Source organism: Manis pentadactyla, chromosome 15, assembly GCF_030020395.1.
Source record: "Manis pentadactyla isolate mManPen7 chromosome 15, mManPen7.hap1, whole genome shotgun sequence".
Taxonomy (NCBI): Eukaryota; Metazoa; Chordata; class Mammalia; order Pholidota; family Manidae; genus Manis; species Manis pentadactyla.
This window is the reverse complement of record NC_080033.1, coordinates 63,277,686-63,294,779: the sequence shown is the minus strand read 5'-3', so window position 1 is coordinate 63,294,779 and position 17,094 is coordinate 63,277,686. Positions and strand designations below refer to the sequence as shown.

At 44.2% G+C, this 17,094-nt stretch overlaps 1 long non-coding RNA gene across 1 annotated transcript; it reads left to right on the top strand.

Moving 5' to 3' along the window:
- Positions 1 to 1,136: 1,136 nt before the first annotated feature.
- Positions 1,137 to 5,465, top strand: LOC130681050 (uncharacterized). The gene is made up of 3 exons (XR_008994092.1): positions 1,137 to 1,272; positions 4,586 to 4,751; positions 5,056 to 5,465. It is a non-coding gene; the product is annotated as an uncharacterized LOC130681050 (long non-coding RNA).
- Positions 5,466 to 17,094: the final 11,629 nt, after the last annotated feature.

The following is a 17,094-nucleotide window of genomic DNA, read 5'->3' as shown; positions in this document are numbered from 1 at the left end:
TAAAATCAGGACGTTTATCATGGCGGACAGGAGACCTGGTTAGCAAGCAGGGAAAAGAGGTCTGATTTTTTTCATGCATTTCCCAGGCAAATAAGGATCTTTGGAATGATGAGGACATTTAAGTAAAAAAAATCAGAGTGTTTATGTAATGAGGTCTGACATTTCTGCCTTCCTGTGCATCAGACTACATCTGGAGTATTGTGTCTAAACGGAAGCTTCACATTTCAAGGGGTTCATAGAAAAACTAGAGAGAAATCTGAGGAAGGTCAACTAAAAAGTGAAAGGAAAAAGGAAGCCAACAATTATTATATTCTTATTGTGTGCCTGGCACTATGCTATACTAGGAGCTTTATATTTTATTCCCCCATTGACATGGGCCATGCGTGCAGCAATTTATAGATGGTGAGATTGAGCTTCAGAGTTCAAAGAAGTTGCACTAAATGACTAGCAAATGGCCAAATTGAGATCTGAAGTCCAGGAATGTAAATTACCTCAACCTAATTTCTCCTCCAGAGAAGCCATCCAAATTTATTAAGGATTATAAGCGTAGTCTTCATATACTTTGAGCATTAGCATACGGGAGAGGAAACAGAACTTAATTATGTGGGTTTTCAGATACAAGAACTATGAAATTTACCGCAATTTTATAGAGCAACCAATTTCTGCTTAATATAAGGAGGAAGTTTTAATGAGTAGAATTATCCAACAGCACAAAGATCTGTTCACATAAATCTTGAATTTCCTCTTACTGGAGCTTTTTAAGCAAAGAATAGGAGGTCATCTACCATAGCTTTGTGGAAAAGAGTCCTTAATCTCTTTCTCAGAAACAGGTTGTGCTCAAGGACCCGCACCATCCCTACCTGTACTAAGAATTCCGTGAGTCTATTAGCCAAGCAGGATCACTACCTTTTCAGTATCATTGTTCCGACCTGCAAATGGGGATGAGAAGCTTTCTTCAAATGGCTGTATAAACCATCAAAGGAAACGTTCATTAAAAAAATACTCAGCACCATCCTGAGATCATTGTAAAATCTCAACAAATGTTAATGATCAATAGTAATAGCATTGTGACCATAGTTATGCTAAGCAGAGTGACTTACATTTTCTTCTTTTTCTTTTCTGTTTTTTAATTCTTCAAGCAAGGATATCAAGCTGCTCAATGAGACAATCTGAGGTGTGGATGGGCCAGAATATCTGAGGTGCTGTCATTCCAATTACTCCACTGTGCAGCTCTCTTTAGAATCAAATCAGCCCTCGGCGGAGTGCCAGCAGGTCTGGGGTGGGACACGGGCATTGAATGCCACTTGTTTTCACCTGGTTTAGAGGGTGAATCAATGGGCACCTTGTGTCTTCTTGCTGTTTTTATTCTTAAATGGCTTTTTAATCAACTGACATTTCTACATAAGGCATGTTCCCTTTAATGCATTCAAATATTTTGAAAACATCTAAGATGTAACATGGGAGTCCTCATCACACCACGTACGAACCCCTGTCTCCAACCCACGCCTCCACACCTCCATACATTCCCAAAAGGAGAGCTTGGTGGAGAACTTGGTGTATTATCTTGCCAATTTTTTTTTGGTCCAACTACAGAGAGTTCCCACTTCAGATTTCATTTATATTCCCAACAATCATGTGAAGTGTTATCCCTTGCATATGATGGCTGTAAAGATCACAGAGGCAGCCTGGGGCATTCTCCTGCAGGTAAGTAAGTAGCCCTTAAGGTTGGAAGTCTGCTTTAAGTCTGTCTATTCTTATTCCAACAAAGGCCGCCTTGAGGTTATTTAAACTAGCCTTCTGGTTTATGGCATAAAGAATCATGAAAAGATTATGAAATCAAAATTGAATTAATTAGCATTTTATTTGAAGCTTTAACATTTAAGAGAAACCTAATAGAACTCTGTAAAGAAATATATAACCCAAACCTTTAACATCCAAGAATATGTCATAATTATTTTCTTTAAAAGTAAGACAAAGCAATAACACTTAAAATTTTAAGAGGCAGTTTAGACATTTTGGTATCTTATGTTTGATATAAAATAGGATTTGATAGAGCCTCAATTTCCAGCTAGCATAGTCTTTTTCTACCAGCAGCTCATGGGAGAAGTTCAAATGCTACATTTCAGGGGAAGAAAATGTTTGTTTTTCTCCATAATACTTCCTTTTTGGGCAGTTGTTTATTTAATAATCAGAATCAGACATATTTTTCTGTAGACTTGGCAAGTGACTACCATTTCTGGATCTATTCTGATTTGATTAATTGGACCACTGAGAAGACACTGGGGCAGAACTGGCTAGATGTTTCCTTTATTTGAAACCAAACATTTGGGCTTTGCTGCCTATTTTTTTGCCTGTATATATAAGACCACAGTGTCACATGTCCTCAAATCCACTGTTGAATGTAGAACATTTCGCACTTTCTCTTGTGATACCTTCTCTTCCTGACAGATATCTTTTTGAATTTTAAATCCAGAGCTCACTGTGCATGAAGTGTTCAGACAGGGTGACATGTGTGTGACAGGTCCTTGGTGGAGCTAACGGGCCTTTCCATATGTCATGGGATGACATGTGGTCAGTTCATGCAGACCAAAGTTTCCCAGGCAACCCAGTCATGCCCTATGGGGATTCCTTGGGATGTTGAAAAAAGATGCTGGAGATGAGAGGTCTGGAGCCACCGTGTCTGGAAGCCATTGTTGGCTTTCCTTTGTCTTCCTCCCCACATTCCCTGTCATCCAAACCGAGTCTCCAGCGCGGGGCATGCGGAACATCGCAGGCACCCCAGAAAGTTCCCAGGGGCACACAGAACTTCTAAAACTGTTTATGGCCTAATGTTTTAAGCTTTTAATCTGTCCACATTAGATAAAATCATTTTGAAGTTTGTAAAGTGAATTGAGTTATGTGACGACATGGAGGGACACGGATTTTGCAAAAAAAAAAAAAACGAAGTCATGAGGATGGCACAGAAACAATTGGACTCAGTTTCCAAAATTTCTACTGTCCTAGATTTTCTATTTTTATCATTTTTCTTATTCCTTAGCAATAACAATAATGAAACCTAATGTTTGATTTTTGTTTCACATCTAACATTTTCATATCTACCTTTATTTATCTATATATGATCTTCCTTGACTTCCTTTTTCAACAAGGAGGAAGAGTTCTTATGCTTCATCTGAAGAGCCTGGTCTGGAGTCAGGAAGGCTCTCTGCAGCCTCCAGGGTACTAATGGGTACAAATGCTTAGCATGGTTCCCGGTGCAAAGTAGGCACCTACTAAATTCTAATTATTGTATATTCTTCTTGTTATCATTTTTTCTAAGATTTTATTAATTGCACATCTTATTTCACAACAGTTAAAATGTAAAGAGAGGTGTGTTTAAGAGGGATGGTGCATGAATCTCTAGAGAGAGGCTTATGGAGTCTTGATAAACACCCTGTCTGATTGCATCGTTCATTAGGAATATATCCTGTAATTTATGAGATTTCAGGCAATATACCTGGTTCTGAGACTTCCTTCAAGGTAAAGACAGCTCATGGTTGTTGGCCAGGGACATCTTCGGAGTTAATAATCCTCATCGTATTTTAGAATATGGCATTCATGGTATACTGTTCCTATATTCTCAGAGGGCTAAGTGAACAGAAAGCAAAATTTCTTCAATTGATCCTAGGAATATACTGATTTCTATCCAAAGGTGTAATAATGCCATGAGTCATTTTTAAAGTGTGCCTTCTGGCGACAATTCTGGCTTTCTTTATTGTTAAAAAGCAGGTCCCAGGTCACCTTCTAGAAACACAGGCATCTGTCCAGCCACTTTGGAGTCTTTTACAAGTCCTGATAATTGCTTTTTAATTTTATAGGAAAACTGCATTAGTGATGATAGTTCTGAATGAGATGGGACCTTCCAAAATAATACAGATTTTTAAAAGTGACGAGGTTGTGTACTGTAAGATCAGATGGAGCAATTGGTATAATCCATCCTGATATATATAATACAGGGTAATACTTCCCTAGAGGACAGTAACGTAGCAAAGAGTGTGGTTTGTGCTTTAAATATGCATCAGATTTTTCCAATGTATTTAGTGAGAAAAGAATGCCTCAGTTTACTGAATGGAACACAAAACTCAAAACACACTCCCTTCCCCATTCCCCCATTCCAATGCTATAAATTGGATCTCAGAAAAATAATTCTGTGAGAAGGGAGATTAATAAGATTTTTCCATCAATGATTTATTTATGTAATAATCCCTTAAGTAATATTAAGAGTCTTTCTTGTGCCTTGCACAGGGCCATGATCTCTAAGGTCTTTTGAGCATTTGCTGTGCACAAAATGTTAACATCATATAATCGTTGCAATATTTGTATGGGGTATGGACTCCTTTTGCCCCACTTTATAGATGACAGAATTGAGGCTTGGAAGGAGTAAGGAACTCCTTCAGATGGCAGAGGCAGAGTTTTATCCCAATGCATTGTGCTCTACTCTTATTTTTTCCTCCTTTTCTCTCTTTCCCTTCTTTCCTCCTCATGGTGTTGTACAAGCCTTTATTGAACTGCTGCCCTACATGAGTCATGCTTACTTCGGTCCCTCTAGGACAGATCCTGAAACCTACTGTCTTCTCTTTACACACTTACTTGGTATGCGTCAGCCCTGAGACATTGATGTGTGAGCCACTTGACGTTTTGATGTCTACAGCCCAAACTCAAACCTTTTCTCAGAGATCCTACTTCAGGCTTACACGTCTGGGTCTCAAGGACAGGTAAAACTCAGCATTTTAAAAGCTTAATTCTTTGTGTTTCATGCCCAACCCCATCCCAAACCTGATACTTTTCAGAGATGTGACATCATTGAATGGTATCCCCATTCCTCTAGCTAGGTACCCCACAAAGAGCAGTCACTGGGGACATTTTTGTCTCCCTTGCCCCAAGACTTGTGATGTCTTCTTCCCAATATCTCCCAGTTCCTGCCATGTCTCTAAATCTCCTCCTCCACCTCCCTGGTCTCCCCTACCCCATCTCTGGCCTGGACACTCCACTGGACTTTCCATCCTTGTCCCTTCTCAGTCCATTCTCCACACATCAACCGGAGTGGGATTTCTCCAAATGCTGAGCTGTGCATGTCGTCTGCATGTCTTCAAACTTTTCAGTGGATGCCGGGGGTCTTGTAATGAAGAGCAACAATTACCAGGGTTCCAAGTCTCTTTAACGCATCCTGTCTCATAATTCTCTTCCCTCTGATCTCTGCACCCCAGCCACCCTGATCTTCCGTCAGTTCCTTAAATGAGTCACCTTCACCCAGAAGCAAGGCTTTGACATAGGTGGTTTCCTTTGCCTGAAAAGCTATCTCCATTCCAAAGTCTGCCACCATAACACCTCAGTGCCCTTCACTCCCCAACCCTAGTACCACTTCCTCCCTGAAGCTCTTCCTAATTGCCCATCCTGGATAAGGTCTGTACATTTTATTAAAGGACCTTAAACAATGGGGGCCTGTACACATGATTGCGTGTTTATTTCATTAATATCAGTTCTCTTCGGTAGGAGATAAGCACATGGGAACAAGGCCCATGTCTCTTTATTTACCATTACAACCTCCTACACTTATCCTACACCGTGATAAGGCATTGCTAGGATTACTACATAACTAAACAAACTGTCCTGTAGTTTAGTCATTGGTGGAAAAACAGTCATTCTAGAGCAGGGATTCTCAAACTTAGTGATGATCAGAGTCATTGAAGAGCTTGTTCAAAGTAGCGCAGCGTCCCACGCAGGGTTTCTGATCCAGCAGGGATGGGTGCGTCAGAAACGTGCATTTGATGAATCTCCAGGTGATCTGGTCTGGCTCGCCTGGGGTCCACGTGTTGAGAACCACCACGCTAGCCCATGTACATGTTTGGAAGACAGTTCTTACATTTTTGAAGAACCAGCCCTTCTTCATTTCCTGCTCTAGGTGCTGCCGTGGATACTCAGGAGGATGGACAGGTTTGCTCTTTCCTTAGTTTTTTCCAGACCTGGGGGTAGCATCCGTATTTCAACAGCTGTACCTGGCATTGCTCAGGGATTTGCTTGCAAGCAGGACCCTCCCTGATTCACAGCAGAAACAAGTGCCTGCGACTGAAAATAAAATAGGGAGGGAGGATGGAGAGGCTTAGGTTTCAAACATCTTTCACTGAGGAATTAGTTTTAAAGAGACGCACAACAGTAAAGCATGAACCGAGTCCAGACACTGTCATGCACAACAAGCTTACCCTCTGAAACTGGCTCCGTGCCAGCTTGGAGCCAGGTGCCTCTCTTGGCTCTGAGTCAAGTGCCCTGCAGCCACCTACGGAGCGCCCAGGTAGGATCCCGAGAGCCCCTCGCCTCCATCTGCCCTGCTGGGTTACTGTTTCAGGTCCCGCCAAAGGACTCCCAGCTGGCTGGCCAGGGTCCGGCAGCTCGTGCTTGTCCTCCCATCATCTGCGCTCCGTGGGGAGGACGTGTGGGACCATTACAGAAGGATGACGATCGGACCGCCTCCTCTGCTTGGAGCTCACCTCACAGACATATTGTTCACACATGATTACGGTGTTTATGGCTTATGATCCCGGGGCTGGTGGCTACAGAAACAGGAGGGCCAGACAATCAAAGCTGAGATACGGGTTTTAATAGTGAACAAAATGAAATAATGGGACTCTGTGGAGGGAGGTAGGGTGGAGTGGGAGATCAGCTGATTAACTCCTTGGTTTTAAGCTGGTACCACAGATTGATGCTCAAGTGCAGTTCAGAGGGCAGGCAAGTGACATGCTATTTGATCAAAGGACATGTGTTTGAATATATGCATATCTAGTTGAGTTGAAGGCAGAGGATTTGTGTATGTTTTGTTAAACATTGAAAAGTACCTAGTATGGCAGCCCTGAGATGCTCCCCTTAAACATTAAGCCATAGGGAGGGTAGCTGACCAAGGGCCCAGCTGCCATGCACTGAATTCCACTGTTGCATTTGTGCCAGGGCCACACTTCCACTGGGCTGCTCCTAGCCCGTAGTGGGTGTAGCAGTGATACGAAGGCAGGCCCATTCCAAGGAAACGTGAGACTCCTCTGATAGCTGGCTCTGACTTGAGGCCTCTTCAGTAGCCCTCTGAAACATTCCTTATATTGTACAGAAGTCTAAGATGCTCCCACTCAACTATCCTTCCCTCTCTCCTTCACTTGGAGTCAGACCCACATCACAGTCTAATGGGATTCCCAGACTTCCTGGTTTCTTCTCATTTCTTCGCACCATCCTTACCCCTAAGATCTTCACACATTTACTCCTTTTCAGAGGATCCTGGTAAAATGAGAAGGCACAGAGTAGTCTTCACCTAGGTGAAGAAGTAGAAACATTTACAGAAAGGGGTGGATTGAAATTCTAAGAAATGGAGGTGTGTCTTCTATCAGTGGGTCCAGGCTGTCGTCATCAACAACATCTACCAGGATTCTCTCTCAGTGTTCTTCTGTCCCAACACACACCCACACACACCCTCACACACACTCACTCTCCCCGCACAGGGTCCTCAACAAAGTTCACCATTCCTGGGTAGTGATTTGGCATCGAGATCCCCTCTGACGATGGCCCCTCTTTAGACTTCTGGGCTTCTCTTTTACCTCCAGTGACCATCTAGCATTTCTAAAAGGTCACTCTCAAACAAAGGTCATTCTCAAGATCTATCCTGAAAGCCTACACTATTTGTGGAGTCATTATTTACAAGCAACGAGGGAACACAAACAATCTCTATAATAGCCCTGCGAAGTATATACCGTGATTCCCAATTGCTCTTTATCTGGCAGGCAATTGTATGCAATTGTTACAAATCAGGAAACACAAGTCAGATGCTGTCTTGCCTGAGGAAAGTTACTCAACCCATCTGAGCTTCCATTGTACCATTTGAGGTGGTGACTTTACAGAACTCTTGTGAAGATTATAGAAGATAATATTATATATGTGAAGAATTAACATAGAACCCTATACCTCTTAGTGCTCACTGGGTGCTGTCTATTATCACAAAAATAATCACGGTAAGGAAATAGGCACAAGGCATGAAGCATACACAGTGCTTAATTTGTATTTGCCAGATGAATAACATTTAAGATAAGGTTTCTCAACTGCTACTGACACGTTAGACCAGAGAGCTCTTTATTGTGGGGTTTTGTGCTGTGCAATGTGAGGCGTTTAGCAGCATCCTTTGGTCTCTGCATCCTAAATGCTAGTAGCAGTTCCTGTCCCAGTTTTGACAGCCAAAAACGTGTCCAGACATTGTCAGATGTCTCTGGGGTATAGGGAATGTCTCCGGTCGAGAACTGCCATTTATGATGGAATTAGCATTGCTGCTAGATCACAGAGGCTTAAAGTTCAATAAGAAAACCATCCCACTTTATTTTAGTTTTGGGTTAATTTTCTACGTCCTAAGACAGAGCAAAATTTTGACTCTCCAGAGCACACAGAGAAAGGTCATCAACCCATTTTGGAAGGTGAGGGGATGGTTGGAAAGGCTTGAGCTTTGAGTTCAGGCTTGAGCCAATTATAGCCTCTTGGATTCACCTTCATAAATGGACCCATTAGGTCAATCTGAACTCACGCTGAGGTCTGGCTTGGTTTCACTCCTAGCTCCATGGTTCAGAGAATGTATTCCAGCTTTTATATTTTAGAAATTGTTAGCCACAACTTTCTGTCTTAAGCCTAGACTGGTGATTAATATTTCTGCCATCATAGCCACCAGGAGATCAACCCCCTTTCCAGCTTCTTCTCACTTGTGGAGTCTGGTTAAAAGCAGAAAGGAGGCCTGAAACACCAGCCTTCTGTTAGTTGCTCTGTTCTACTGAAGAATGAACCGCGGCATGAAGGATCCTTTATTCCTGCAGAGCACATTAGTGAGTTATCTGATATGCTAAGATAGGCTGGGGACTGGCAGGTGGAGACTAAATTGTTCTACACAAAAAACAGGAGAAAAGGAGAAGAAGGGAAAGTAGTTTGTGTTTATGGAGACCTCAAGCCGCATTGTGGGTGGCCAAATGCCTTGTAAGAAAGGGCTCTCTGATACCACTTCAAACCTCTGTGACGTAAACCCATTTGATCGTGACGGTGCTTGTGCAACATTATGGATACACTCAATGCCACTGAATTGTCTACTTTCAAATGGTTAAAATGGTAACTCGTGTGTTATGTAAACTTGGATGGTTCATTTTATGTGTCAGCTTGACTGGGCTAAGAGATGCCCAGGAACTGGTAAAACATGATTTCTGGGCTTGTCTGTGTGGGTGTTTCTGGAAGAGATTAGCATTTGAATGGGTAGACTGAGCAAGCTCGCCCTCAACTTGGCCTGTGGACACCATACAATCCATTGAGGGCCTGCATGCAACACAGGGTTCAGAATGTTGGAGGAAGAGTAAATTCATTCTCTCTTCCATGAGCTGGGACAGTCACCTTCTCCTGCCCTTGGACGTCAGTTCTCCTTGTTTTGGGGCCTCCAGCCTCAGACTAGGACTTGTCCCCTTGCCTCCCCTGGTTCTCAGGCCTTCAGGCTTGGACCCTGGCCTTCCTGGAACCCCAGTAGCAGATGGCAGATCGTGCGACTTCTCAGCCTCTGTAACTGGGTGAGCAATCCATTAATAACAACTCTCTCTATGTCTACATATATTCTATTGGTATTGTTCCTCTGCAAAACAGTAAGACAATATTTTACCACAATCATAAAGAAAAGGATTTGAGTCCCCTGAAACTTTGGTAGCAACTGCTACATACACAGATGCCTTTCTTGAGTGATTCTGAGATGAATAAAAGGTGGCTGTGTTCCCTGTCTGGGTTGATGCAGGACAGAGAGAGAGAAATGGAAGAGCTGAGAGTCAATTACATGGGGAGTTCAGTGGGGGCACTCAAATTCTAGCAAAGCCACTAGACTTCCAATGGTGCAGGGGATTTCGGCACTGCACCTCTGTGGCCACATTTTAAGGGACAGGGTGAATTCCATCATCATCTGGCTTACATAAAGATGGAGTAAAAAAGGCTCAAAAAGACTATGGTCTATGTTCCAGCTTAGAGCTTATCAATTGCTTTTTATAATACCTAGCACAGGGCTGTTTTAAGGGTCAAAGGAGTTAAATAGCTATACAAATTTAATGTGTACCAAATTTTAATACTGATGCTACCTCCGAAACACTATTCCCTCTTTTTGCATGTCTTATATGGTTTACTTGTCTTTACATTATGTTACATGCATGTGATACTGTCTTTGGTTTTTATTCTCTAAGTTGTGGTCCTCAATTTCTTCCTCCCTCCAGCATGCCCTGAATTTTGCTTCTCTCAACTTTCTCCTATCATTTTGGCATATACATGTGTGGGTAAAATTGCGATGTTTCCAGAATCTCTCGCCTGGCCTTAGTCCATCTCCATATCACTACGTGTTTCCAAGGGGTGCAGAGAAGCTGCTCTCCCCTTAGCGCAGCCAGGACGGGGAGACACGGGTGAACGGGAGGGGACAAATGGAGTCAGGATTCTTGCAAGCAATAAAAGGCCTTCTTCTCCCCATCTAGTTTTTCCCTCCACTGATTTCAGTTTCAGTGGTTTGTGGTTTGTTTGCCCCGGGCTGGGAACACATTTCCCCCCCACCATGGTTACACCATGCTGTCGTGCATCAGGCCTGTGACTTGCCTGGGTGAGTCTTCTGACCCCCGGCGATAGCCCTGTGAGCTCTGAAGGTCCTTTGTGGGTAACTCTGAAAGCGAGGGGTGAATTGCGAACAGGGATGGCCGGGGGCCTGCAGGAGACGGGGTTTTCCCTTCCCACAGTGGGAACCGGAGAGAACTGCCAGCACGACTGGGTGCATCGTGCTGCCCGACAAAGGATGGTGAGACGGACTGTATGTGTGTTTCTGGAAAACAGCGGACCCGGTTTCAAATCCTGCCGTTGCCACTTACCCAGATTGCATCAGCTGGTGATCACTTAGCTGCTTTGTGCATCTGACACGCTTACTTTCATTTCCCAGATTAGGAAGCGATTTTGCAGACAGTACTTTAAGGCTTGTTTTCTTTAAATGTTTACAGCACTGGCCCACTCCCAAGTCAGCCACCCATTAGTGGGAGTAACTCGGCACTGCTGTTCTCCCTACTATTCATCTCTCATGCGAACCAGAGGCCCTCCCTCCTACAGTGGAACTTCCTGAGCTATATGTGTATTTTCTGAGTCCTACATTCTTAACTACACCTATGATAGCCTTCATGTGTAAACTGGATTCTAACTTGTAGCTCTTGGGAAAGGACACGGCTTCCTGAATCTAATGGTTCATGGGGTACAATCAGGTTTATGAGACCACTCAGGAAATTTAAAGTAGAACGAAAGGTCTTTATGTGACACATATTCACTGGGCACCTTTTACACAGTATGAGACACACAACACGTGGAGTCCACACTCTTGTGCTTTTGACTACACTGCTTTGAGTCTGCAGCTGGCTGAAGTCAAAGAAGGAAAGCTGGGGTCTTCACCCTGGCTCTGCTCGCCAGCTCTGTGACCTTGGCTGGTGACCTCACCTATCAATGAACCCAATTTCCTTTCTGTTAAAGGAGATTAGTAATGACCCCCTCAGACGGCTGTTGGAGGACTCGGCGCGGTGCCCTACAGAACATTCCATGGCACGCTCTTTGGCCAGGAATATTAGTCCCTACCTCGCTTCCCCACGACAGGGGCAGTGGGACATCACAGGGACCAATGCTGCTATTCACTGCATCTCAGCTCTCTCACAGCAAGGCAGATTCTAATTTTTTGCTCAGTGTATTATGTTACACTTCTTTGATGGATTATGTCCCAGCCATTCACAAACGATGTCATACCTGCAACATACTCCATATATGAATACCAGTTAAACGAAGCAGCACACATGACATAAAACAACCTCAACTACATAAAACAGTAGGAAGATACCATGTCATCTGTGGTCATCTTCGAGGGGTGGATGATGAATTATTCTTATTTTCTCTCATTGCATTTTTTTCTTTATTTTTCAAGGTTTTCAAGAAGTTTTTATTGATTTTCAGTATCATAAAAAATACTTACTACTATTTTTTAAAATAACTAATATTTTCAGTCCCTCCATATTTGGCCTGCTTAACATTCTATAGTGTATGAGACAATTTACCTGCTTTTCTGGCAGAGGTTGGGGATTATTTTTGCTTTTGTTTTGTTCTATTCTGCAGTCTCTGTGCTTTTAAGTGTTTCATAATTACAGCAGTGTGTTCAAAGCGGTGTGGGAGAGAGATTTTTCATTTACTGTACAGTTAACTCATTGAACAAAGCAATATTTAGGCAATTCTGAAGAAGTTTTTTTTTTTTTTAAGGCATGAGGGTGCTTGGGGAGTGGGGGGCATTTCAATTATTAATGATTTTCCTCTGTGTCATTTAGTGGTTTTCCAGAGCCTTTTCATTATGGCAGTGCTGGGCCATTTGAGGTGCCTACTTCCTAATCAGACCTGGCTGCCTTCCAGTCAGCCCCAGAGGAAACTCGCTGGGCATGGGGTTTAATTGGGGCCACCCACCGTAGAAGCACTTCCCGCCTTTGTCCGGAGAGATGGAAGCCCTTAATGTAGTGCACATAAAAACGTCCAGCATCGCAAGGCAGGCCCAAGTGGGCTCTGATGTCCCGAGGCTGTTACTATGTCCCAGTTTAATGTTAGCTTCTCAGAGAGACTCCAGCCACTGCAGCGGGTGCTAGAACTACTCTACAGAAAGAGAGCCATATAAAGTATCTGGTTGCAGTCTGGACACAGCCCCCGATGTTCGGAACCTCTCCAAATAGATCCCAGACTGCTTTTAAAATAAGAAGTGCCCCCTCCCATTCTTTTCTGCTCTTATCCCTCTGGCACCTTAGATTCCTTAAATTAATTCCTTGCAAGAGTCGGTTGAGTTCCAATAATTGGTTTTAAATGATCTGCCTCTTGAAAGTGTGCCTTGCAGTCTTGTGGAAACGCCAGTCTCCAGCATGGTGGGGCCAAGCTGCCATGGAGCTTCTGGAAACAAATTACCTGTGTAATGGGGTGCAGGCTCCATACAGCACTCTCAGCAGGTAGGGGCTGTGTGACTGTGTAGACAGGGTGTCTAGAAGGCCAATCATGGGGGAAGCTGGGGGATGCCAAGAAGTCAAGGCAGCTGTGACCTCTTTGCATGCTTAACGTTGGAAATGTTTAATTTGGATGTGAATATGGCATCTGCAAGCTTCCTATTGGCTGTGCGTCCCAAGATGACATAGCCAGCATCCTGGGAATAAAGGGAACCTTGCCCTGCCCACCCCCACAGTAGCAGGTAGAGGGGCTAGAGGGAGAGATAAAGAGCTATCACTTACCAAGTGCTCAGTCTGGCACTTAACCTGATGATCAGGATGGTCCCTTTTGCGCCTCCCTATCTCCCTGTGAGGCAGTACTGTTATTTCACCATCTTGTAGATGGGGAAAGCGAGGCTTATAGAGGGCAGGAGATAAGTCCACCCTGCTACTCTTAGGGTCCAGTCTGTTTGACTCTACAGCAGCACTTCTTAAATTTAGGATAATCTGTGGATCTTTATCAAATGCAGGACCTGATTTGGGTCTGGGACAGGGCCTGAGACTCTGAGTGTTCCCTGACTCCCAGGGCCTGTGGACATGCCGGGTGTGGGGACCACAGTCCCCGCATGGGGACTCTAAACAGTGGTTTGGTCTCCACCGGCTGCATATCTGATTCACCTGGGGCCAGCGTGCTTTAAAATACTCCCACTGCACATGGAGACCCATTAACCCAAGGACCTCTGGGGGTGGGACTGGGCCGATGCACAGCCAGGCTGAGAACTCAGCAGGGGTGAGGACTGTGTGGCTAAAACCTGGGGTAAGCCTCAAGGCGCCTAGTCTTACTTAAATAACAAAAAGACCCCTAGAGTTTAGTTAGGAAGAGTAGGAGAAAAAGAAAGCCACTGGGTGTTGGAAGGTGAGGGCAAAACTAAAAATGAGCCACGCTGGGGGGTGAGGAGGGAGTGAAAGCAAGCACAGACAGTTGGAGCTGGTGTCCAGGTGGGTGTGGGACCTGCTCATTTTGGGGTCTGTTCCTCTCAGGGGGCGGTGGTAATGGCTCCAGAGTCCGCTGCTGAGCTGATGTGTGACGCCTGTCTCATCTGGACGGCTTTCCTTCCAGGCAGTGAGGTTCCCACGTCCTTCCCAACGGGCATGTTCCAGCCCTGCTCTTGGTGCTGGAAGTGAAGACAACAGCGACGTGGTTTCTGCCCCAAGCAGCTGAGGAGGCAGTGGTGGCACGTGGGGTCATGGCCTCGGGTCCCTCTTGTCTGAGAGAAGCAGGGGGTAGCTGTACATTGTTAATGGAATCAGGGAGGTGCGCTTTACCCCACCTAACCCTGCCTAAGCCTGCCAGGCTGCTCAGGGCTGTCTGTCCTGGATGAGAAGCCCCCTTTTCTAGCCCCAAAGGTTGACAAATGCTCAGCCTGAGTTAAGTGAGTCGTGATAGGGATGAGAAGGGAGATCTCGATGCATTTCTAAAGCAGGTTTGGTGACCGAATGACCCCTTTCCCCTTCATCTCCCACCCCAGGGGAGTCTCCCAAACTTCCCAGCTCAGGGTTCTGGGCAGATGGTGGCAGACAGAGGAAAGCTGATGTTTGCACCGTGCCGTTTTTGTTGAATTTAAGGTGCCTGTGATGCGTCCAGTTAAAAATCCTGTCAAAGTGTTTGCCAATGTGTGTCTCGAGCGTGAATCAGAGATTCAGGCTAGACTAACGGCTCTTGAGTCATCAGCAAGTCAGATGGGATCTGATGCATGCACAGTAATGGAGGAGATTAGCCCACAAGAAAAGATAAGAGACAAACACAGAAGTCTGGGAGTGCCAGTATTTAAGGGCTATAAAAAGGGTAAAGAAATAATTGGTAAACAAAACCTAAGGAGGAAAAAAAAAACCAGGAGGGAGGATTGACCTGGAAGCTGATGGGGTGGGACATGTCTGAGGAGGAGGCAGTGAAGGTCAATTTCAAATGTACAACTCTTTAAAGAGAAACACTGCCAAGGGCTCTCTCTCTAAAACATTTGTAATGGTTCTGAGTGAAAGGAGCAGGGTCTCCGTCATTATATTTCTCTTTATTTTAAGTAGGTTTATTGTCTTTCACGATTGTGAAACTATCCTTTGAAGGCTGTCCTCACCAAACTTGTGAGGACAGTTTCAGGGCAGTGGGGACAGCAGTGAAGAGTAAGTGACCGAGGACATGATGTGTGCACCCTCACCTGCACAGCCTGGCCTTTTTGGAAGAGCACCTGGGAAGGATGCTGAGGAAACGGGGAACTGACGAAATGGGTAGTTTAGGAAGTGTAACTCAGCACACAGCTGTAGGTGGAGTACCTCTGCTCCTAGTCAATTCCCCAAGCCTATGAGTTGACTACAACCCAAGCTGTACACTGTGTATGGTTGTGTCCTGTCTGGCAGGGAACTGAAATGAAATCCATAGGTCCTGGACTTCTAAATCTTGTCCCCAGAAAGCGTTATTAGTCCAGAGAGGGTGCTCTAGTCCTAATTTGCATAGACTGTAACTTTGGGCCACTTTTGTGTGCCTGTGCTGATGGGAGCACCACTTTTCTTGATTGAGGTATGATTTTCAGACAGTATTATGTTAGTTACAGGTGTGCAATAGTGATTTGGCATTTGTAGACACTGCAAATGGTCACCATGCTAAGTCTAGCTACCATCTGTCTCCTTACAAGGTTAATACAGCATCATTGACTAGATTCCCTACGCTGTAACTTGCATCCCCAAGACTTCTTCATACCTGGGAGTTTGTACTTCTTTACCCTCTTCACCCAGTTCACCCCCTCACATCACTCCCTTCTGGCAACCACCAATCTGTTCTTTGTTTCTATGAGTCCGGGTTTTGTTTTTTGTTGGTTTTTGTCTTTTAGATGCCACGTATAAGTGAAATGATGTGGTAACTGGCTTTCTCCACCTGACTTTTTTCACTTAGTGTAATACCCTCAAGGTCCATCCATGTTATCACAGATGGCAGGATTTATTTTCTTTTTATGGCTAATATTCCACTGTATATATACTGCACCTTCCTCCTCCATTCATCCATCAGTGGACACTTAGGCTGTTTCTATCTCTTGGCTTCTGTGAATGATGCTACAATGAATGAACAGTTGCCTCTATCTTTTCAAATTAGTGTTTTCATTTTCTTCAGGTAGATACCCGGGAGTGGAATTGCTGGGTCATATGGTAGCTCTATTTTAAACTTTTTTTTTAAAAAAAAAATCACACCGTTTTCTAGGGGCTGCACAAGGGAGCGCCATTATCTAATGCACACCTGGGCACTGTGTTCTGGAGCTGTGCCCTGGAATCAAATGCGAAATATCTGGGTTCTGTCTGGAGTTGGGGTAACAGACCATTCAGATGGCATCCATCTCCGAGTGAGAGTTCACAGCCTCGGGAAGTGGAGTGGCTGCAGGAATAGGGTTCAAAGGAAGTTCAAAAAAGAGGCAGCAGTTACCTCGATTGAGCACCAGTTGTTCCGGGTTCTACAACAGATATTTAACTATGTTGCGTCATTCAACCCTCATGAAAATAAAAATACATGAAGGAGGGCTTTTTCTGCCATGGGAGAGCTGATGCACATTGGGACTTTGTGGTCAAGGTCACACAGCGCAAGTATTAGGACTACTTTCACTGAAAATGAAATGACAGGAACCCAATACAGACCAAATCTAAAAGGGAAAAGAATCAGAAGAGATTTCCTGGCTTAGCTGACAGTGATTTAAAGGATTAAAGGAGAAGGTACAAGAATCATGGCCTCAGACTAGAGCCTGTGTGTTTTCCTTTTGCTTTCTTATTTGATGGGTGTCATTTTTGCAGCTCAGGAGGGTGGCAGCTGCCCAATCCAGGCTTTACTCATATATTGTGACAACCTGAGCATAAAGATGGGTTCATTTTCCCAAACTGTATAGATCAATGCCAGTGAATGATTCTAATTATTCTAATCATGGAGTCCAGATCCCACCTCTTGGGCCAACAATTTTTTCCAAAAGAAAGTTTGGGCAAATTATATTATATATTATATTGCCTGTAATATTACATTATACATTGTTATATG